At 38.5% G+C, this 16,627-nt stretch overlaps 2 long non-coding RNA genes across 2 annotated transcripts in view; one reads left to right on the top strand and one right to left on the bottom strand.

Annotated features, from left to right (window-relative positions):
- Nucleotides 1–9,935, bottom strand: part of LOC110483369 (uncharacterized) — a 32,403-nt gene extending 22,468 nt beyond the window's left edge. The window contains exon 1 of the long non-coding RNA XR_002467559.1: nucleotides 9,904–9,935. This is a non-coding gene — a long non-coding RNA (uncharacterized LOC110483369). The remainder of the gene's footprint in view (nucleotides 1–9,903) is intronic.
- LOC144247117 (uncharacterized) overlaps nucleotides 1–16,627 on the top strand; it is a 273,256-nt gene that overhangs the window by 92,844 nt on the left and 163,785 nt on the right. The gene's annotated exons all lie outside the window — the stretch shown is intronic.

Genomic DNA, 16,627 nt, shown 5'->3' on the forward strand with positions numbered 1-16,627 from the left:
AACAACAACAACAAATGAACCAAGCAAACACCAAATAAACAACCCCCCTCGAGCCCCCTGCATCTAAACTCCCATAAAATAAATGAGTATGAAAATATGATACATTCATTAGAAGACCCACAGACCTTTATGCCTCTATCAAAACTTTGTGTTATGTTGAGCATGGTGAGTTCATCTCCTTACACTTCCTTTTCAGATTTCTTCTTAATATATAATGCTTTCTTCAACCACAGTTCACCAAATTGTCTCCTCTGTAATATCATAATCCAGATGATGACTTCAAGCACACGGTCTGTAAAACTCTTTATGGTTTTCTTATATTTTTATTCTAGTCCCATTGCATATCTTAGGGGTCTCAATGAGTCTTGGAATAAAAAGTGGGAGCATATGACAGCAAAAACCATTGCTATGGAAGGCATAAAACAGAAAAGACTTCACAAAAAGTATCTGTATTCTTTTTATGGAGTGGGTCATTGAGACACAGCAAAATGCTTCAACTTTGGTCATTCAGAAGGCAAATAGCAGAGGCAGGAAGAAGACCCATGTATTCTGAGCACTGATTTAACCTATGTCCCACTGTACAACTCTGCCTTTGAGGCCCTGTCATCTAGACAATGTTGGTTTTTCTCTTAGTAAGCAGCAGAACCCCACAGAGATCTGGGAGAACAATCCTGCTTGAAGGCAGTGAGGATAACTTAGGTCTTATTTTCTTCCCCCAGCAGTAAAGACAGAAAAGAAAATGAATCCCCCCATTCAAAATAGAGTTAATAGGTGGAAGTGTAAAAAGATCCTGTCTTATGTAAAGAGTAAAAGATACATGGGGCCAAGAAGGGACAATGAATTACATGTTGGTGTTAAGTATTTCTTGAATTACATGTTGGTGTTAAGTATTGCTTGAATTACATGTTGGTGTTAAGTATCCTCCTTGTAGTAGTATAATTTTGAGGACCAAGAAATTCCTGTCCTGGATAAGTATGCTGATTCACTGAGGAAAATGTGTAGTGTTAAATCACTGTGTCATACTTACCCACGCTGGGGTTAGACCAGAGGTTACAAACTGGATTGTCAAAACAGCACACATGGGATTTCACCACTGTGAAATTTAGCTTTTTTAAACACCCATTCAAAATCTGTCTTCACTTAAAGAAGCTAGAAGGTGGGAAGGTGTGCCAGGGGAAGGATCACCCTGCTGCCTGTGTGTTTTACAGCTCTATTTCTCCCATCATCTTCTTCTGGCAGCTGTCTGAAAGCGGGCTACAGATGAGGTGAATCTCTGGAGTGAACCTAAGGAGCCATCCATTTTTTTTATGCAATATTTCAAGAACCCAAAGAAATAAACAGTGAGCATCCACAGCACTAGAGCTTGTAAAAATGACACTGTTGTATTTAACTTATCCTCTACAGAATCCTTCAGCATTACTGTAAAAGTAAATGTGGATTTGCCCACAATGTGCAGTTGATAATTTCCTTTGATACCTTTTGGGTTAGAGTGAAGGAGAGGAATTTTTACTACTATCAAAACCCATGCGGCTCTCGTGATTCTCAGTGTCATTTTGTTCTCAAGGAGAAATAGTATGATTGAAGAAAATGACACTATTGTGATGTCTTCAACTTTTTCCTTTTTTTTTTTTAAAGACTGCTTGGTATCAAAATGTAAATGAAAACTATTAGCAGAACGTAGAGTTTGGAACTTGCCTGATGATTTGTTGAACTTGGACCTCAGATTTCAGTAGCTTTTTTGGTTTTTTGATTTTTTTTTTCCCCTCAGAAACATTACTATGAATTAGGTCACACATACATATTACATATTTAGATGCAATTTTTCTTGAGGGCTAATCTATATATAGTGAGAAATGACTGAAGGCTACTTACTTATTTTGGAAGAATTGGGTTAGGTACAACTGATCTGATACAAGGCATTTGCCCTCCAACGTATTAACTAGAATATTGGCAACCTGAGCAGAAATAACCATTTAAAAAGCACTGAAGGGTTTATCAATAATCTCACTGAATTTCTAAAATCTTAATTTTCCCAAAGTCAGCATTGAGAAAGATACTTCCACTCTTCTGTCTTACTGTTAATGTGAGCAAAGGTTTAAGGATTTGATAAGCACCAAGATTGTCCTCTTTCAAGTCAAGACTGGTGCATATTACTGAAATTATGTGATATGGTTTGCAATGTCCTCTTTGCTTAAGCTTGGTTTGGCAACTTGCAGTGGTGCTGGGTGGCTGCAGCATATCAAGTAAAACGTGCTGCATATGACATTTCTGACCTCTTATTGCCTCTTTTGTAAATACTTCATGGAATTTTGTTACTAGTCACGCAGACTCAAGTAGTAGTTGTTTAGGTATCTAAAAAAAACTATATTCCAATTTATTCTTCAGGTGTTGTTCCTCATTGCAGGCAAGTGCATATTAATAGCAGGAATATTATCTGTTTGGCGGATTATATCACAGATGAAATCTTCACATGCAGTACAAAACAACTATTTGTGCTGAGATGGATGGATGATTATTACCTCTTTGTTTTCTTTTTCATTATCCTTTTGAATGAAAATCTCCTTGTAAAGCCATTATCCTTGCTTTAACAGCTCTCTATATTGAATATGCCTCTGCCTCTTCAACTCCTTTTTTTTTCTTTGCTTTGATTGAGCTTTAATTTTCTGTGATTTCTGAACTCTAATTTCCTTGTTTCATATTTTTACAATGTCCTGTTCAAAAATTCAGTATTCCCTACCCAATTTTGTTTCTCAAATGCATGTAGGCCAAAAAGTAGCAGGAACCTTTTCTAAAAACTATATTTACAGCTCTAGTGGCAAGCACTCTCCTCCTACACTGGAAAGCTGTGAAAAACTGTCAAGATGTGAATGTGCATTACAATGCTCCTGATGACTAGAGCTGGTTTATTTTTTAACTATGGCTTCATTTTGTCAGTTACACCAAATAGAACAGGAAAGAAGCTCTTCCAATAAAACCCAGCAGAACAGACTACACAACTACTTAGAATTGCAGCATCTCAAACTACTCCACCCTGTTCTGCAGTGCTGCATAGACTGAACACAGGTACAACCACACCTAGAAAGATCAGTTATGACTAGGTCTAATTCCCTTTTCCCAGTTCCCAGTAATCAATGTCTTCCTGAGTGTGACAGGACTTGGTGACTTCCAGAATTTTTCTACTTCCCACAAGACTCACTTGAGGACAAGAGTAGAAGAGGATCTCAAAATTGCCACCTGCACAGGAAGGAAAGAATGACTGTAGTTGTCATTGGTGTCATAGCTCCCTGCAATGGCATTAGGTGTACTCCTTAAAAGAGGACAGTGTCTCATAATACAGAGGAAAGCAAATACCTTCTCTATGCCCTGTTGGTCTCTTTCCAATGGGAACAGGAAAGGAATATCCCTTCCTGTCCTTATTTTAATGGTTGATTTCACCCTAATCATCTGATGCATAGGTTTCATCCTGTACATCAGGCTTTCACAATGTGAGGATAGAAATGGGGCTAACTTCCCATAACTCCCTCATTATGAGCTGAATTCTGACACTCCTCATGCTGGACACTGTTTTACCAAGGGATGATTTGAAATGTGAAGTCAATGCAACCCTTGGCTGCAATACAGTATATTTGTAGTCAGCTCTAATTGAATAGCCCAGTTTGAGTCAATGGGAGTTCTTGTGAAATAGTGTCATTAATGAGAGTAAAAATATTGCAATGTGGCTTTGTGTCATCAGGATGAATAACAAAATTATTTAAATTCTGTATATGTAACTTCAATTCTGTATATGTACCTGCAATGTAGCATTTTCTTTTTCTGCAATATGTTCTATACTCGGGGTACATAAAACTGTGTCCATGTTCTAAAAGGAAATACCAAGATACAAGAAATTACTGCTTTTTTCCTCAGTTTCTATCCAGTTGACTATCCGATATAAATAAAAAAAAATATAATAGTAGAGAGAAAAAAACATAAAGCCTTTGGCTACAGCCCGGGTTAGTTTTCTCCATTTCATGGTCTTAAACTACTGGTGGTATTAAGGCTGAATCCTCTCAAAACCCATCTGATCTCAAAAGTGGCTAGTATGAAATGGAGATAGGAATAGTCTAATACTGAGCTTCTGTCAAAAAGATGCAGGTGTGATGTCTGTTTCCTGCAGATTTCTGTGACAACTATTTCTCCCCTGTGACATGTTCTCTCCTAGACAGCTTTCAGGTGGATTATTTTTTTTTTTAAATCAACGAGACTTAAGGCTTTTGGAGTTTGGGGTGCTTTAATGGCTGATTTGATTTTGCAAAGGTGTCCCTGTCTAAACCAAAGCTTCTTGCACTTATTAGATGAGATACCTTTCCATGGCTAAATGAGCTGCCAGGCTGGTTATCTGCTTGGTACTATTGGGAAGAAAACTGGCCTGACTTTTCAGCTGAGGTTTAAGCGCTCTGAAGCTTATTATCTGGTTTGTGAAATATCTCCCTCACTGGTCTTTCAATGACTGATTTCTTAGGTGCTTTGTGTGCACTTTGAAGACAGGCCTGCACTCAGCCTCTTCTCATGGGATGTTATCCACCATTCTTGGGTTTCTTCAACTCTGGAACAGACAACAAAGTGGGTGTGCAGCATAGGAACTGGGAGAAAGGAAAAAATGTGAAAAATCTCCAACAAGGAAACACAACATCAGGAAGTGGTAGCTACTCCCTCTTTTGCTAGGCAGATGATGGATGGGAAAGAAGGCTCATGGATGGGTGAAGAAGTGTTAGATTCAGCTATTTGGAAATTTGTGAGAAGGAAAATAATGTCTGAACAGTTGGGTGGGCAACAATCAGAGAGAGGTAGGTTAAGAAAGAGCAAGACCAGTAAGGGCTGAAAGAAATGAAGGGACATTGAGGGGAAAGGGACAGAAATTAAAGTGAAGAGCAAAAAAGATAAAGTGAAGGCAAAAGAGATAGGGATTATTCTGAGGCATATTTTCAATTTTTCTTATGTAGTGTAAGACAGTACTAGCTCTGAGGAGGCTCCTACTGGAGGAAGGATAAGGCAAGGGAATGGAAGTAGGATGAAGGAACAGGTTTTCCACTGTCAGCTTCCACAGGCCTGACAAATAACCTGACAAATGACCTTTTGCTTATCTGAAGAGCACATACAATTTGTATAGGCAAGTGTCATTGTTTATTTTCAGGGGATAAATAAGTTGCTATGGAAGGTGGGCATAGCTGCTTTAAAGTCTGTTATGGGGACATTACTCAACACCCCTTATTACCCCTGTCCTTCATGTTGTGAGTGGGTTAGGTCTTCAGCAAGGGCATCTTCTTTTTCCAGACCTTAATTGAAAAACTTAGCAGAATATTTTAGAACTGACTTAGGAACTACAAATGAATATCACACCAGACTGGTGTTTTTGAGTGTCAGCATGGCTCTCCAAGCACTTCTGCGTGGTCTATTGTAGGATTTGTTGTTATGAGAAAAGATTCAGCTGTCAGAAAAAGAAAGCAGGGCACAGACAGGTGGGTACTGACCCATCAGATCCATGGTTTGGCAAGAAAGCATACAGAGATGCTTCTGAACTTTTCAGGCTATGGTCTCACTGAATCACTCAGAAAAAGGAAAATAGTTTATCAGTAGCTTACATTTGCTATAGTTAGACTATAGTGTCCTCTCAGGGTGCACAGAGACAGATGTCTATGTGAAAGGTACAAGAAATATTTTCACAGTCAATTAAGGATGAGATTCTCAGTAGAACTTTTCTTCTAAATTTCAGCAGCAGCTAGTTCATGTCCTGGGGCATGATCTCTTTGGGTAAACATTGCTTCGCTTACATAGTGTAATAAGAGATGAATATCTTGGTTCCCTTTAACTTGAAAAAGTCTGGATAAAGTTGCTTATTTCCTCCTATTTCTGGTCATTACTCTTTTAAATGTGTGACAGCCAGTCTTGCTTTGTACACAGCAATCAGTAAGTGTGTGGCCCTGTTATTCATGTTCTGATAGTCCACTAGTCCATTAATGGAGAACAGCACTGAACGTGGGATGCCTGTGTGATCAAGACATTGCTCTGGCTAATCCTCCATGCACTGCTTTTTAACAACAAATATCAGTCAGTCAAGAAATGAGCAAGGCAGCCACAGGAATTCTCTTTTTTCCCTAATTTTACAGATTTTAGGAAGTGGGTGATTTTTTTTTTTTTTTTTTTTTTTTTTTTTTTTTTGTTCTTTATGCATACAAATTTCATTTTGCTGCACAGCTTGAAATGCTGATGTTTCAATATGGGTAATACTGACTCTTAAGCCAAATATAGAATTTTCTGAAACTTGTCTTGGGGCATGGACATCACATCATCCATCAGGGAAATCAAGCTTAACTCAGTCCTCAAATCTGTCTTAACTCAAAAATGAGAAAGATCAGTGGACCTAAGCAGACATTTATTTGGCTTATTGAATGGCTGAGCAGTTGATAGACCTGAGAAATTGGTATGCCACAGGGAGGAAAGGACCAATACAATTTCTGGTAGGAAGTTTTGTTGTAAGTATGGGCAAGTTTTATAAAATCTCATGCTTTTTAGAGTAATATACACCCCTTACAGCAGTGGTTTTATGAATGAAGGATGATGATAATAATTCTAAAGCCTTTCTTTCTTGTTAGCAGAAATCAGCAGAATCTGGAGACTGAAAGGGCTTACTGGTGGGTCCTCTCTCCTTTATTTCCCAACATGTACAGTTACTCTAACTTCAGTGTTATTTTCCCAAGTATTAGCTAAGTGCCCTAGCTTCAACATGGAAATTTATTTTATTTGTGTCTGAAACTCATCTTACAAAACAGCTGTGTCACAACATTGATATACATTGAATTGACATGATAGGCATTGATTTTTCAGCTCATTGCCCCTTGGTTTTTAGCAGACAGAGAGAATTATGTAGTAGATATGCTAAACATTTGAGCCTCTCCTGTTTGATACTAGATAAACTGGCTTAATGCTTGCTGATCTTGTGTGTGAAAATAAATATGTTTGGTGATGTCCAGCTAAGTAGAAGGTATCTTTTCCTACTGAACAATGTCCTAATCACTCCTGCTTCTAACTTCCAGGTCAGACTGATTATTTTCTTCAGTGCTGAAAGGAACATTTCCCAAGTTTGCCAATGAGACTCTGTCCCTTGTGTTTTCCAATTTGCATTTTTTTTTTTTTTAAACAGGTGTGAACCAGCTGGGAATTTGGTTTTAAGGGAAGGGAGGTGCCCAAGCAGAGGTGCACAGTGCTGATGTAACGCAAAAAGAGGAGGTATCCAAACCAGCCTTGAAGAATAGTTTTGAAAAATCCTTTTAGGAGATATATGCTCTAGAAGAGCTGTGTTCCTGTCCCCTGACTTCCATAAGTATAAGACCACCAGGAGCTGCATGTTCCCAGACCGTGCAATTCAAGATCATAGAGACCTCACTTTGTAAAGTCTCTTTGTCAGTCATTGCTGTGCAGCATACAGCTACATAAACACATTTGTTTGCAATCCTCACCACCTCACGCTTGCTTGTTTAGTTTCTGATGGATTGGTAGCAGAACACTTCATGTCTGGGAAGTCATAATCAGTCACAAAAGAGTTGCGGTCTCTGCAGTACTTCTGAAAAATCTTTGGAATGTATTTCTCACATGAAGATCACGGATGGGTTTCGCTTCTGAGATGGCTGTAATAATCTCTTTGGTCTGTCTTCAAGACATATCATGTAGTAAAGAGCTGAGCTAATGTTTTCCCCCCCCCAACTCTTTCTGAGTGCTTTAGTCTCTACTGGTGTTTCTACTGTTTTTCAGTTCCTAATGTGCCAAAGAGAACAGCTCGCTTTTGACAGTGAAATCACATTTGCAGGAATTGACAAAAGAAAACATTTGTCCTTATCTTGTTCCTGAAGACACCTACTGCCCCAAAATATGCCATCCTCTGTATTAGTTTTCTCAGTTGTCCTGTCTCATGTTGTGGATGGATTCTCTCTACATCCCCACACCCCTTTCCTCCTGTCCCTGGCATGGGACAGAGAGGAACAGTTCAGAAAGAGAGACCATTTGCACTGTTTATTTATAGCTGAGAGGAAAACAAATGGATAGCTAAGCAAATCATGAAGGCAGATTTTCTGCCACACACAAATCAGACTGGAACTGTAAGACAGCCAACATGCTTAAATCCAAAAGACCTCATTTCCGTGGAGTGGGATCAGATTAAGGAAGAAAAACATTCAGGTCTAAAGCTTAGCTAAAATATCTGGTAGAAATGGGAGCTGACAAGGGCTCCTTCTCTGCAGAGAGCTACACCAGAAAAGAGAAAGCAGAGTGTGGTGCAAGCAAGTGATTCAGGTGTCAGAGGGCACTGCTTCTTCTCCTGCACACAACTACCTCGGTGGGGCAAGACACCATGAGGGGATATTTAGACCTGGACGTGAAACATAATCTCCACTTGGAGATATTTATGCAGACTGGCCAAAAACGTGTTAAGATTGAGCTGAAGCTAAGTTATTTTCTGAAATACTGCCTTCAGCTGTCTCAAAAATCTCATGGCAGTGATAGAGATGAGCAAATTATTTTGCCCTCTTTCAAATAAAATCTTGCATTGCATTTTGGAAACTATATGGGAAAAGGAGCATGGGGCAGGATGAGAAAAAGGAATGCAAGAAAAGCAGCTGTGTAAAACTGGGGCAGATACTGGAAAGCATAAATGACAGCTTAACAGACTAGAAAGATAGTGAAGCACAAAGGAGATACCAAAGACAGATACATGCTATATATAAAAAGTTAAACCAGATTAAAAAATAAATTTCAAAACCAAACAGAAACAATTGGCATTGCCTAAATTCATATCTCCATACTCTGTTTGGCCTGTGATTGTAATTTAAGTAACAAATTTGTATGTTGGGAAGGTAGCTACACACAAAATATTTTTGTGACTTGTGATGATTAGTGTTGTTTCCTTTAGGGTGCATAGTCTTTCTTTTGTTCCCTCCTCCAAGTTCCTTCTTTCTTTTCTTGCTTGAAAGCACCTTTCTGCATTATCTACTTTCTGAGCAGTGTCAGTGAGAGAAACATTGTTTATTTATCATGAGGAATTAGCAGAACAGCCAAGTACTGTTACAAGATCCCATTACTTAATACACAGCTATGCATATGCATAACCTATGTGCAGATTCCCAGTGCCTGGAGAAGGAATGTATGATCCATTGGTCCATACTGATCCTAGAATTTTCACTGAAATTAACTCCTTCTTGTAAAAGTTTATTATGCTTAAAGTAGAAATAGAGAGAAATTTCACCCAGTTCTCATGAAAATAAATTCTCCTAGCAAAATGAGAGGTATTTAAATGTGGATTTCTCTTAAGCAAACAAGTATTTGAAAACTTACTGCTGGATTTTTCATAGGGGAACAGTCCAGCATTTAGTCCCCCTGGGCAGCTAATCCTCACCCTCTGAAATATATGAATAAATCAATATCCTTTCACAATCTTATGGGTAGCTAAGCTGAAGTAAAACCTTCACTTGTTGGGCAGCATAGATGTAGTCAGTGCTGTAGATATGGAGTCTTTGATCATGATAAAACACCTCTTTCAATCCTGAGGAAGGCCAGAGCATTTGTGGTGTAAATGCAGAAAAGCAATGCAAGAGAGCATGTACAGGGTGGTTCAACTTTCTTAGAGCTGATTAAAAATTAGACAAAGAATTTACTTTTTGGAGCATGAGTCATTTTGATTAAACATTAAACTGTAAAATCAATCTTCTGATTGTTTAGTCATTATTCCAGAGGAATGGAGATTTATTTACAGTCTCTTTCATCAAGTGCCTTTACTTCCCCTTCCACAAGTTACAACATTTTTCAGGAGGTTACAGTAACTTTATGCATGAACCAGTATTTCTTACCAGACACATATAAAATATATTTACTTACATTATCTATGAACTGGACCATAAGAGACTGTGAATCAGGAGGTCCCATTTCTTATTCCTGGTGTTGTCTTGGGCTACAGAGTCTTGTGCAAATCATGTCAAAGCTAGTTGTATCTCTCTGGTTTTTGTGAGAAGGTAGATCTGTGGAAGGGACAGGCTTTTGTCAGAGAAGAGTTGAAAAAATAAATTGGGCATTTATTTACATAAGTGCTCATTGTGCTGCTGAAGGGCTTGTTATTTGATCCTAATAGCATGAACTTCAGGATTGTTGTGGAGATTCTTTAATCATTATGTCGCCACAATAATTGTGATACCTGTGACGTTTTCTTTTTCTGAAAGGTTTAAAGAAAGTCATGTTTCAGGAAAGACTGTTCCTAAGCTGTGAAAAAGAGGACTCTAGTCCCTACTCATAATCAGGCTGTAGAAAACTTGTTGCTCATGTCCAAAATATTCTGTCAGGGTTTTTATCTCAGGTTCAACATGCAGTGAAAATCTAGACCGGGATATGTGCATCATATTTACTGAGTAAATCAAAATGGAGTTCTTTCTTCTGCCAAACTGGAGATCTTTGCTTCTGCAGCTCTTGTGAGAGAAATATGCATTACCCTCTACAGGCACACTCATTGTCTGTTGGTTTGCACATGTGCAACTGATGGCAAAACAGAGACGTTAGTGCCAGAAACAGAGCACGCTTTTGTGGATAAGGTGGGAGACTGAGTGTTGACTGCCCACTCTGTTGATTGTACATATGCAAATCTGAGTTGGAGAATAATGTTTGGTCTGGGGAATTTTGCTTGAATTTAACACCCAAATATGGAATCAGGGAAGCATAGTGAGAGGAAATTTTTTATTAGACATATGTTGTGCGTGTGTGTTTGTGCATATGTATTCTGAGGTGGTGTTATATATACTTTTTATATATTAGCTAGATGTGGATGAAAAGAATGCTTTGTAAAAGGTTTAATTTCTGGGGTGTTGAGAGAGAAAGAATGGATCAATTTATAAAAAGAACATACAGTAACAGCAAATCAAACTGACAGTTAAAAACCCTATAAAATTTCTAGCACATTAGGAAGCATTATGTATCTCATTACATTCAGGCTATAGGAACAGAGCAAAGAAAAGATGGCTAATTACACATGCTCAAACAGAGCACTTTGTGCAGATTGGATAGGATCATGAAATTAATCAAGTATACATGTTGAATTAGCCTTCAAAGGACAGAGAAAAATAAGCAGGACATGTGTGAAACTGATCTTCCCCCAAAAGCAAGTACACTGTACAAATTAATGTCTGCATCAAGACACTTTGTCAGCAGTTGACAAGACTTTCACACATGCTCCTGTCTCCCTAGGTGTATTAAATCTCCCTTTTTCTGAAAGAACTTATGAAGTAGGGAAAGAAACATGTGATCCCTTACAAAGGACATTTGGAAGTCAACCAAAGAGACCTTGTTATGAGTCTTTTTTGATAAAATGTTCAATCCTCTCCCCCATGCCCTGCCTATTAAGAAAACGACATGATAGAGAACTTGGCAGAATATTGAATCTGAACGTGTGTGAGACTTCAACACCCCCAACGGCTAAACTAGCTCTGCTGCTGAGAAGCCAGAAAAAGGTTCTCCTCCATTTGTATCTCTGGGGAGCTTAAAAAAGTTTTTGGATTTATGTGCTTTATTGCTTTTGTCACTGACTCAGAAAGTATTTGCTGCTTTAATTTGATTACAAAGACAAAGGGAAGATTTTTTTAACTTCTCAAATTATATATCTTGCACATATAATTTTACATCTTTTCTCAAAAGATCCTCTGCTAATGCAAAAGACCTCTATTTTGTCACAAAGTGAGCTTTGCAAAAGTTAAGTTACTATAACAACCAAGTACATCTTTTCAATCAGAAAGCATGTTCTTATGCTAGTGCTCCTCTTTCTTTTAGAATCATAGAATCTTTTAGGTTGGAATTTCTTTTAGAGTCATAGAATCTTTTAGGTTGGAAAGGACTTTTAAAGCCATTGAGTCAAATCATTATCCTAACATTGCAAAGTCCGCTGTGTTTGTATAAATGCTACATCTACATGTCATTGAAATATTTCCACTCCACCATTTCCCTGGGCAGCCTATTCCAAAATGCTGGATAACATAGACAGATACCCTCACAGACGAGCACCAGGTTTACATACATTTAAAAAGTTTCACAGTTTGTATATGTATTTGAGAGACATGCAACATTATGCAGACATATTTCTTTCCTCATCTCTACAACTAATCTAGAAATGAAAGCAAGAATAGAAGAAGAAATTTGCTTTAAATTTTTCCTGTACCAAAATGCTTATGTTCCATTTAATACAGCCCTTCTGAAAAGCCAGTGGAGAATATTAAGTAGGATCATCTTTGGGTGAACTGTATTATTTACCTTTGTGGCTGGGATCCCACTGTACCTCTCCTTTCCCTTTCTGTGCTGTGGCTTCTCAAAGCTGCTGGCAGCTGATGGAAGAAGAGCAATCTTCAGACAACTTTGTATATATAACTGAAAACAATTTTCAAAACAGAGTCATGGGCAAAATTGTGTAAATTATCTTCTCCCCACTTTCCTCACAAATTGCTCTCTAAAGTCCTTAAAAGTACTAAAAATTTGACCCTCTAACTGAAATGAGAAAACACAGTGTAGTACAATTTAGTTTGTGACCTATCTGTTTGCTAAGCACAGTTACCTTTTTAACTTTATAATTTGCTGTCTGAAAAAATACCAATAGTCTTAGAATTACATTGTCAAAAATGGAAAAGTAGCACAGATGAATGCACACAAAAAGCCACAGCATGCAACTCAGCCTTGACCCTCTCCAATTCCATCTGTTCTCCCCAAGTAAATTATTACAGTGTGGGCTCTCTACTTAAAGTGCTGCTGCTTGTGAAAGAAAACAAGCTGGGGTAAGCTATTAAGAAAATAGCGTTATTTTGGCTTTAAGGATTAAGCAGTGAAAAAATAACTTCATTTAAGCTACTCAGAGATTTTTAAACCTGGAATTGGTCTTCCCTGGTGTCTATTAAATGAATAAGCCCCCAACCTTTCTCCAGAAATCTGTCAGAACTTTGAACGAAAAGGTTTTGATGTATGCCATAATGGTCGGTTTGGAAGTGGTTGAAGACAGCAGGAGTGAAAATACTGGGAAAAAAGTCTGTCCTCCATGGCTGGACTGTGCTGGAGAGAATCTGCTGAAAACAACCACTGTGGTACAGGAACTTTTCCACGTCTCCTAAAGTGCAGATTGAGACCTGAAAAGCATAAGTGCCTTTATATGTGCATCACAATATTTTGGGTGAATTGTTCCATGTTGTTGTGTGTACATTTGTCAAATTGGACTGTGACCTTCCTTTATAGATGTGAGCAAGGGATTTGGAAGACAAGATGAGAGGTGAAAGAATGAAGACTTGGAAAAGGATAGCTAAGATGTGATCTTTTTGCTCTGGCGCACTGCTAGAGGTCTGAAAGAGCAGCCTACTGGCAGTGGTTGGTCAAGTGAGAGCACACTTACTAGTGTGCTCTGCAAAACAGAAACAGAACATCTGGCAGCATTTAAGATTTTGGGTCTGTGAAGACATTGCATTTTATGACTACTGCACAGAAGAGAAAGAAGGACAAGTCCTCATACTGAGTTGACAAAGGAGGTGGGATTAAAAAAGAGGGAATCAGTAGTACTTTTTTCATGTTTACTGAGGTAAGAAATGAAAACCCAGTTGAGATTCTTGCCTGTAATAATGCAGAAAAGGAGAAAGAGAAAAGCTGATATGCATTCAACATTACTGATCCCAACAAGATTGTAATAAGCTTCATAATGGAAATGAAGAAGTAATAGAAGTCCTTGATAAGATGGAGGATGCACATATGATGCTCCCTACAGAATGGAGTCAGACACCAAGGATGCTACTTTGGGAAAGTCATTGTGATTCTTCTTTTGTTGGGAGATACAGAAGGGAAAGGGCTTGCTTGACATGAAAGTGTGTGCTCTTCAGATCACCCCTAATCCAGAAAGATAATTCAAACTGGAAAAGATAGGAAGGAGGGTTACTAGAGTAACTAAGAAAATGGAGATCCTTATCTTACAAACAGAGATTAATGGGATAGGCTTTCTTTGGAATAGTAGTATTAAGGATAAGCAGGGATGGGTGCCATTCACACACACATATCAAGACAGTAAACACTATGGAAGGATAAAAAACATGTTAAGACAATGAATGATGGTGATAAATGAATGAAAGATCTATGCTCTCTGTTAATGAGAAAAATTTAGAAATTAGAATAAAGTTTTCAATTGTCAGGGCAATGCAGAAAACCACTTCTTGAAGGTTTTAAAAAAGGAATTTGATAGATTTATGAAAGGAATTATTTGACACCTTGTTAATGATTTAGAGTGCTGTCCCTGATGGACCAGACTTGCCTGCCTAATGGCATGTTCCTGGAGTGAATAGATTAGTATGTTATCAAGCTAAGATCTCTGCCCTCCTTACATTACTTTGGAAGCGTAATTGACTGACTAATTAGAGCCAAGGAAAATCATTTGTATGACCACTGACGTCCCTTTACAGGTGAGATTCCATAAGATCTCATTTAGCCTTAGAGAAAAGCAGGCAAATAATGAGAGAACAACTATACAGAAAAAAAATTTAAAAGGATCAAATGAGATAAGCAAGTAGTGGAACACAAGTATAAGGTCTTAAGATAGAAATTTAATGGTGTGGGCCTGAAGCTGTGCTCAGGCTGAAACTTCCCATGTATAAGAGCTCATAGATGACAATTTGTGTTCAGGTGAAAACTGAGTGAGTTTTATAGTGTAGGAGGAGAGGACGCTCAAGACTGGACTATTTTCTTCATATGGGCTGAGTTCTTGCATGGTGTTTTCTTGGCTAAAGTCGACTTTAGAATCTGTCTTTGCAGTGACAGCAGGTGACTAGCGTTGAGTTAGTATGCTGGTCACAGAAGTCCCCCCTAGTACTATGCTGTATTTGGCACAAGAAGACTGCACTGGTGGGTAGGGAGGGAATAACACTAACATTCCTTCTGTGCTACAAGTGTCCTGTCCTCACTCCCTGGCCTGTACTCCTTACATATCATGGAGATATCCATGCAAGATGTTTTCAAGATGTTTAGAGAACTTGCACCTCTAGCAGGCCCAGTGGAGCTGCTGGATGAAGGAGGAGAGCTACAGAGAATATTACTACGTCAGTGACCAGATGGACTTCACCTTCATCTGCCCAGCCTCAGTATAATCCTGGCAGTGCTGACAAGCAGCGGGCCTAGGTCAGAGAAAGGCAAATAGATCCCACTGCTGTGGAAGTAAACCATTTAGAGGCTAGTAGCATATGCAAGATGCTGGCAAGAAAAGCAGCAGAGTGTCTTGCCAAGATAACCCAGTACATTAAAATATCCTCGGCTGAATGTGATCAACATCTATTGTGTGTGTTGCCAAGACCCCAGTATGTTGAAATGAAGATGAAATGTTTCCAGGAAAAGACATTACTGATGGATGGTACCAGCAGCTGGAAATAACTATCTGAGTACTAGAGGTAGCCATGTGGAGGAAGAAAGACAGCACACTGGTATTAGCTTCTTGCATTTTTGTCAGGAATACGCCAGTGGTCCACAAAAGTACTGAGCAGGGTGTGTTACAACAGGCAGTTGAAAGATTCATCTTGCAATTGTGAACAGACCTCAAAAAGTAAGCAGCAGAGATTTTATTGTAGAATTAGCTGTGGGTGTAGAGTGAGATTTATTTTAAAGGAGTGAATGTGAGTTTCAGCAGGGTTAGGAGTTATGTTCATTAGCTGCATTAGAGTTTAGGGTGCTACAAACTTCTAAAAATTTGGTGTGACTGGAAGTATTAATTTCTTTCACAGGAGCTTGGTTTGATGGCTGCATTGAAAAAAAATCCACTTAATTCCAAAATTTGAGCTTGGAGAGTACTTTGGTAGGGATAGAAATCAGGCAGCTGAAAAAGTTAGATACAGCAGAAGTGAGACAAACTTGAGAAACTTTATCTGGGACATTTCTGAACTCTCATATTGTACAGAGTGAGATAGAGTTTAAATAACTCAGATGAAACTTGGTTAGATCCTATATACATTACAGCTAGTCTCGGATGAACTCTTTATGCTGGAACATCAGATTTGTAAAAAATTCTTTCCTACTTATAGGAATTAAATGGAAAATACAGGGATTTTTAGAATTGATTGACATATTCATGATACAATTCTGCAAACCTGGCTGAATATTTTGGTCTTTATATGACAGTAGATCTCTTCTGAATATACTTCTTTAAATATATGTTTCAAAGATACAGAGGCTACAGCTTTTGTAAACAAACTTATCCAGTGCCAAATCTCTTGCTATGGAAGCCTTACAGACTCAGGAGTCTGTAAACTCCAAAGTCTCACAGACTCCAGAATAAGGTAGCAGTCTGCAACATCCCTGGAGAGTATGACTTGTGTCCCAAAGTGGGCTTGGGGACCCTTGGAGAGTTTCTGCGTGGGCAAAGGGCAATTACTGCCCAGTGCCTGTGAATCTTCAGACTCTCCTTAATGCACTCATAGGGATGTAGCCCCAGAGGCTAAACTTGGAGTTGCCGATGTAGTTTTGGTTCAGTTCTTGTACTTTAAAACTCAAAATTATGGTCTAACCCAAAACAAAATAAAAAATTCAGGATTACAGCCTTATATACAGCTGTGGGAGAAGA

The sequence above is a fragment of the Lonchura striata genome, chromosome 1 (genome assembly GCF_046129695.1).
Source record: "Lonchura striata isolate bLonStr1 chromosome 1, bLonStr1.mat, whole genome shotgun sequence".
Classification (NCBI taxonomy): domain Eukaryota; kingdom Metazoa; phylum Chordata; class Aves; order Passeriformes; family Estrildidae; genus Lonchura; species Lonchura striata.